The 7,812-nt window shown below is 40.3% G+C and overlaps 1 long non-coding RNA gene across 1 annotated transcript; it reads left to right on the top strand.

Annotated features, from left to right (window-relative positions):
- The first annotated feature begins 278 nt into the window (after positions 1-278).
- On the top strand, positions 279-7,196 carry LOC121397252. The gene is made up of 2 exons (XR_005963608.1): positions 279-361; positions 7,150-7,196. It is a non-coding gene; the product is annotated as an uncharacterized LOC121397252 (long non-coding RNA).
- The last annotated feature ends 616 nt before the right edge of the window (positions 7,197-7,812 follow it).

The raw sequence follows: 7,812 nt of genomic DNA on the forward strand, positions 1-7,812 counted from the left end.
AAGTGAACCGATAAAAAAAATGTTGAAAGATGAAAATGTTTTTGGTTTGTTGTGACATAGTTGGAGGTTGCAAGTGACCCGTATGCCAACGCAGAGATGGAATTAGGAGTGGGCAGAAGAAGCTGCCTTAAATAAAAAGCGCAATCCCTTGCCTGCAATTCCCACTTCACTCTACTAGTTTGGATTGCTGATTGCACTAATTGGAAATAGTTTTCTCTTTTAATGGAGAACCCGGGACCAGGGTCTTAGTTAATGGCTTTACTTTCCCTTTAAAGAATGCAGAGTTGTCAACCAGGACGGAGGCCAAACCGGGGGGAACCCAAGATATTTTCACACATCCTACATCAAGAAAAGGAGAAAGGTACACATAGAAGCCCATTTATTTAACCTCCAATGTATCTGGTTACGTTTTTAAAGGGGAGAAGAATTGGGATAAATGAATTCAATTCATGGATGAGACTTTGTTTTAAGAAAAAAATGAGAGTTTTGGTAAATAACCCCCATAGTACTGAGATAAGAGTAGGGTCTTGGTCAGCAAATGTAATGAACTTGGTGCCACAATATCCATGGAATATCAAGAGCGAGAAGTGTCATGTTCCATTTAAGGTTTCAGTGCAGGTGGTTGCAAAACCATTTAGGTAAACTGGTATATCCATAAAAGCTTTAACTCCTGCAGCAGCTACAGCTCTCGAATATATCCAATATAGATCATAAAGCACAACATGATTTTTATGTTTTTATATCAAGTTTTATTGTCACTTCAACACACAGCTTTTGGTTATAAAAGTACATATTAAGGCAGGCACTTATCATCATCATCACACCAATACATCATTCATATAAACTAAACTTTAAAGTACCTGGAAGGTGGTCAGGTTTTGGGCAGAAAGTTCTGATGTCTGCCTGTAACCTGTCTGGGTACCTGGTAAAACCTACCGTCCCATGAGTGTTTGGCAAAATGTATTTCCCTATGTATTCAAGTAGGTTCCGGTGTGATGTCACTTCTGGCACAAAGTGATATAATTTCCGATTTTGTGGGTGCTGGGTCGGGAGGTAAGTGAATTATTCACAGGTTCGGGTTGGGTAACAGGTTTAGGCAGGGTAGCAGGTCTTGGTAGGGGAGCAGGTCTAGACAGGATAGCAAGTCTTAGTAGGGAAGAAGGTCTAGGTAGGGGAGCAGGTCTTGGTAGGGGAGCAGGTCTTGGTAGGGGAGCAGGTCTAGGCAGGGGAGCAGGTCTTGTTAAGGGAGCAGGTCTAGGCAGGGGAGCAGGTCTAGCTAGGGGAGCAGGTCTAGGCAGGGGAGCAGGTCTAGGCAGGGGAGCAGGTCTAGCTAGGGGAGCAGGTCTAGGCAGGGGAGCAGGTCTAGGCAGGGGAGCAGGTCTAGGTAGGGGAGGAGGTCTTGGTAGAGGAGCAGGTCTAGGTAGGGCAGCGGGTCTAGGTAGGGGAGCATACTAAGTGGCGGGTCTGTGTCAGGCGCGGGTCTACATAACAGGACTCTAGTTTAGTAAAGCATGAAAGCTTATTATATCCATCTGAGAGTAACAATAAATATAGTAGAACATATCACAAGAGACCCAAAAAGAAAGTTTCAGGGGGATTTTCTTTGAAAAAAGAACAATGTATCCTCAATTAAAATGGTTCTGATCTCCAAGATCACTGGGGTCCTGCTGAACCTGATGGGAAGTGCTGGGAGTGGCCATTAGAAGGCAAGCTGTAGTTTATTGGCTGTGGCTACTGCCCTGAATATGTGCCTGCTGGAGTAGGCTGGCAGGGAGTGTCTTGAAGCTTTTTTTTTCATTTATGAAATCTTGATGCTACATGGCTGCTTCATGGGGACATCAATTAGGGCCACAGTGCAGCACTCACAGGGCCTCAGTCTAATGCAAGAAATCAAGTCATCAAGGTCACATTTGTTCAGGTCACAGTAACTAGAAGAGAATAAACAAAATAAAATGAGTATTATCTCATGTTCCATCCAGCTATTTCCCTTTATTAACAAGTCATTAATAGGGTTAACTCCTCACCCACATGATACAGGCAATACTGTATGAGCCCTTGGGGGCTGCACTTTTACCTGCATTTCCTTTTGGTGAATATGTTGAGTGTTCCAATACTTGGCAAGGCAGGAGTTAATCTGAATCTCCCCTATGGGTCTCTCACTGTAGGAGCAGAATACGAATAAAACTTGGCATGAACAGGTTTATTTATGATCAAAGTTTTTAGTCCACCGCCTCGGGCACAGAGCCATCAGGCAGAATGAAATCAATTGTCTCTGTATCTCTATTTAAAGGGATCCTGTCATCGGAAAACTTGTTTTTTTCAAAACACATCAGTTAATAGTGCTGCTCCAGCAGAATTCTGCACTGAAATCCATTTCTCAAAAGAGCAAACAGATTTTTTTTATATTCAATTTTGAAATCTGACATGGGGCTAGACATATTGTAAATTTCCCAGCTGCCCCAGGTCATGTGACTTGTGCCTGCACTTTAGGAGAGAAATGCTTTCTGGCAGGCTGCTGTTTTTCCTTCTCAATGTAACTGAATGTGTCTCAGTGAGACATGGGTTTTTACTATTGAGTGTTGTTCTTAGATCTACCAGGCAGTTGTTATCTTGTGTTAGGGAACTGCTATCTGGTTGCCTTCCCATTGTTCTTTTGTTTGGCTGCTGGGGGGGGAAGGGAGGGGGGTGATATCACTCCAACTTGCAGTACAGCAGTAAAGAGTGATTGAAGGTTATCAGAGCACAAGTCACATGACTGGGGGCAGCTGGGAAATTGACAATATGTCTAGCCCCATGTCAGATTTCAAAATTGAATATAAAAAATTCTGTTTGCTCTTTTGAGAAATGGATTTCAGTGCAGAATTCTGCTGGAGCAGCGCTATTAACTGATTCAATTAGAATTTTTTTTTTTCCATGACAGTGTCCCTTTAACATGTTGCAATGACTGGTCACATATTACGTGTAAATGTGCCTGGGGAGTCAATGGAAATATTTGTGGGTATTGTGGTAATATACAGTAGAATCCCCATTTTACATCCCCTGATTTTAAGTTTTCCCTCATTTCCCTCATTGTTGTTTTGTGGTCCCATCTATATATTATGCACAATACATTTCCCTGATTTTACATTTTCCTGGATTTTACACCATTTTTTCTGGTCCCCTGAAAAACGTAAAATGGGGGTTTTGATGTAATTGTAACACTATCGTAAGATGGAGTGGCCTCTTTTACATAATTTGAGCTTTATAACTTGTCATTTGCTTCAGATGAAACTCTCTGTACTCTCTGTTGAACTACAACTAATGGGTATTATAGAGGAAATGGGCGGCAGTGATTCTTTTACTTAAAGGGATACTGTCATGGGAAAACTTTTTTTTTTCCGAAAACACATCAGTTAATAGTGCTGCTCCAGCAGAATTCTGCACTGAAATCCGTTTTTCAAAAGAGCAAACAGTTTTTTGTTTTTTTTTTAAATTTTGAAATCTGACATGGGGCTAGGCATATTGTCAGTTTCCCAGCTGCCCCCAGTCATGCAACTTGTGCTTTAGGATGGAACAACTTTCTGGCAGGCTGTTGTTTCTCCTACTCAATGTAACTGAATGTGTCTCATTGGGACCTGGATTTTACTATTGAGTGTTGTTCTTAGATCTACCAGGCAGCTGTTATCTTGTGTTAGGGAGCTGCTATCTGGTTACCTTCCCATTGTTCTTTTTGTTTGGCTGCTGGGGGGGAAATGGGAGGGGGTGATATCACTCCAACTTGCAGTACAGCAGTAAAGAGTGATTGAAGTTTATCAGAGCACAAGTCACATGACTGGGGGCAGCTGGGAAACTGACAATATGCCTAGCCCCATGTCAGATTTTAAAATTGAATGTAACAAAATCTGTTTGCTCTTTTGAGAATTGGATTTCAGTGCAGAATTCTGCTGGAGCAGCACTATTAACTGATTCATTTTGAAAAAAAACATGTTCTCCCATAACAGTATCTCTTTAACCAAGAACATGGTGGTAAGGCTTATACTCACAGCACAAAACACTGGTCAGTATATATCTCTACAGGGTGAGCAATGAGAACAAACCTACATATAAAGAGGCACCTCCAGCTTTCAGGCCTTATCCTAAGTGGAAGCCAGAGATACCTTCTTAGTTCCTTAGTCTGTACACTACTAGTGCACCAGGGAATCTAGTCTGGACACTCCTTGGTGGAGCCTTAGCTGCTCAGCTAGATAACCTTACTCGGTCTGTCACCACTAGAGTGACCTATTAAAGTGCACAGCCTACCACTAACTAGAGGGGACCTGTCACCCAGACATAAAAATCTGTATAATTACAGGCCTTTTTATATTAAACATGAAATCCAAATTCTTTTTTTTTTATTAAAACTTCCTTACCTGATATAAACTTGTTTAAACATCTCACCTGTCAATCAAATATTGCCTGCCCCGCCTCTATGCCTTAGGCAGGAAATTACTTTCACTTTCCATTCTGCACTTCCTAGATATCATTGCCCTCCCCACATTCTCCCTCCCTCTTTAGAACGTGCATGGGCATCAGGTGCCCCATTCTGGCACATAAACTTTTTTTTGTCATGATGCAAAGCTTGCCTTAATAACAGTGTTAACAAAATGGCTGCTGCCTACTTGCTGTGATTGTGAATTCCAAGACAAAAAAAAAACAAGATTTAAATAGTTTTTAAAGTTCAAATGAAGTGTATTTTGCTTGACTTACATCATAAAATAAGATTTGGAATTATTTCTTAAGATCAAAGGTTCCCTTTAACGAATGACTTTTTTCCCTAAAATGACTGCAGCAAACTTTCTCTGTAAATGAGGCCTTATGATTCACTCAATAAATTCCACAAAGGATTCACTTAGTAGTGGATGGTGCATTTAATTCTGTGGGGGGCACAAGTACAAGAGCACTAAGGTGGACAAAGACATTCTCATTCTCATTTCTCAGATCAGTCCTGTTCTTGCTGTCTGCCTTCAGGGGGTTGTTCCCCTTTAAATTAACTGTTAGTATGATGTAGAGAGGGATATTGCAATTGGTTTTCATTTTTTATTATTTGTGGCTTTTACGTTATTCGCTTTCCAACTTTCCAGTTTGCAATTTCAGCAGTCTGGTTACTATAGTGCAAATTACCCTAGCAACCATGCACTGATATGAATAAGAATAAGCACCCCACAGTTTAATATAGGGTGTGCGCCTTCTAAATTGTATTTTTCTATGTAATTTCCCCACTTGAGATGGCAGCACCCCATTAATATAATGAAATTCAATACATTTTAAATGTTGTATATTTTTATGGCAGCATTATCTTAACATAACTATTTTTTGTTAATTTAATAGTCATTTTTCTTCCTTTTTTATTTGTTGAATCGGGATATTTTTTCTTATTCCCTTTTCAATCCTGGGCAATCACGACATTACACTTAAAAACATATATATATTTTGTGTTATGTGTTGAGTATTGTCTTATTATTTGTCTAGCAGGGCCCTGGTATTTTGGTTTTCTTGTTTTGGGGATTATTATGTTAATATATCAGTACTATGAATATTGAAGTGTTGTACTAACATTGACATTGTACATACTAATCGTGTGCTGAAAAGTATTTTTGGATAATTGGTGATCTGTATTACTCTTTCAAATGGAACAAATTGAGACCTTGACAAAAGACATTATTAACAGAGAAGAAACACATACTTTGTCTGATCAATTCAATTCTATTTAAGAGTAGCCCTTTAGAGGCCTTTGGTCCGGATAGACCACAAGATATAACTAGAGATCTTGAAAAGTGATGGGTGAATTTATTTGCCATGCGTGAATTTGCGGCGAATAAATTAGCGAAAGGATGCGAAAATTCACTGGGAAAATGTGTGCGGGCTTCCAAAAAAACAGACGCCCGTGTCCAAAAAACGGACGCCTGCGTCAAAAACGAGACGCCGGCCAGCGAAAATCGCCCATCACTAATCTTGAACGCTTAAAGAAAAAAAGAACAGGAACTCCACTTACATGGAGTCACTTTAAGCGAGTACTATAAACAGAAACTCATTCCCCGTGGTTTTAGAATTTCAAACACACCAACCACAGGGCGGGAGAATAAAGAATTTTGTCAGAAATGATGCGCCATTCTGAACAAAGCCTCACTTGATTTAATGGTGTTGGTTATTGAACACGCTAGCCACAATTTGCCAAAAATTAGGACAGATATTCTTAAAGGGATACTGTCATGGGAAAAAAAAAATTTTCAAAATGAATCAGTTAATAGCGCTGCTCCAGCAGAATTCTGCACTGAAATCCATTTCTCAAAAGAGCAAACAGATTTTTTTATATTCAATTTTGAAATCTGACATGGGGCTAGACATATTGTCAGTTTCCCAGCTGCCCCAAGTCATGTGACTTGTGCTCTGATAACCTTCAATCACTCTTTACTGCTGTACTGCAAGTTAGAGTGATATCACCCCCTCCCTTTCCCCCCCCCCAGCAGCCAAACAAAAGAACAATGGGACGGTAACCAGATAACAGCTCCCTAACACAAGATAACAGCTGCCTGGTAGATCTAAGAACAACACTCAATAGTAAAAACCCATGTCCCACTGAGACACATTCAGTTACATTGAGAAGGAAAAACAGCAGCCTGCCAGAAAGCATTTCTCTCCTGAAGTGCAGGCACAAGTCACATGACCAGGGGCAGCTGGGAAACTGACAAAATGTCTAGCCCCATGTCAGATTTCAAAATTGAATATAAAAAAATCTGTTTGCTCTTTTGAGAAATGGATTTCAGTGCAGAATTCTGCTGGAGAAGCACTATTAACTGATTCATTTTGAAAAAAACATGTTTTCCGATGACAGGATCCCTTTAAGATTGATTTGGAGTTTGACAAGGTCTCAACCCAGGAAGAAAGAGATTTATTTTCTACTTAGTAGAAACTTGAGTTGTTAGCATTCAAAAAGAAAAAGTTGTTAAAAGTGGTAGAAGATTATAAAACTGACAATGTAGACAGATGGCTAAAAGGTGATAGTTATAATAGGAGAACAAGGAAGTTTTTCCCCAGACAGCAAGGAAGGGGTTTTTCCTCTGGGAGTAGTACTGAACTAACAATAGTGATTCCCCAGCTCAACAACCACAACAAAAGTCTTTTTTATCCAAGGGCATCAAAGGGTACTCAAGAAAAAAACCAGAAGAGGCCTCTTCAAATAAAAGCAAGCAGTCCTACACCCCAGGACAGCAGTCCTCCGATCCCAAAGAGTCCAGTAAAGACTCGGAGCAAAAGGGACAGATGGTCTTCAATTTATCATCCAGACCTTTAACAGAAACCCAGGTATGTGCTTTTGAGCTTTGTCCCAACTACTAATTTCAACCGTTTTGATTTTGAGGTTGAACAATTCAAATTCTGTCGCACATTGAACTTAAATCCTTTTTTTGCTTCTAAACCCACAGATGATTTGTCGGGTACAGGAGCTGAGCAACAAACTTCTAATGGGACACAGCAATTACGACTCAAATCCACCTACTTGCAGCCCATACACAATAAACCAGAATGTACGTTTGTGAACAATGGCAAAAGAGACATTGGGTTGTATACTCAACGTAAACACAGATTTACTAAAAACATACAACGCAAAGAAATGTCATCCATTCAGGAGTTAAGTAGAGATGCATCGGGGATTGTTAAACCCGCAGATAAGGGGGGAGGAAAAGTGGTTATGGATTGTGCAAAATACAGGTCAGAGGCAATTCAGCAACTTTCAGATGTTATGAGGAATTGACAGGAGATCCCACCTTACAGTTAGGGATGTAGCGAACTGTTCGC

Source organism: Xenopus laevis, chromosome 8L, assembly GCF_017654675.1.
Source record: "Xenopus laevis strain J_2021 chromosome 8L, Xenopus_laevis_v10.1, whole genome shotgun sequence".
NCBI classification, from domain to species: domain Eukaryota; kingdom Metazoa; phylum Chordata; class Amphibia; order Anura; family Pipidae; genus Xenopus; species Xenopus laevis.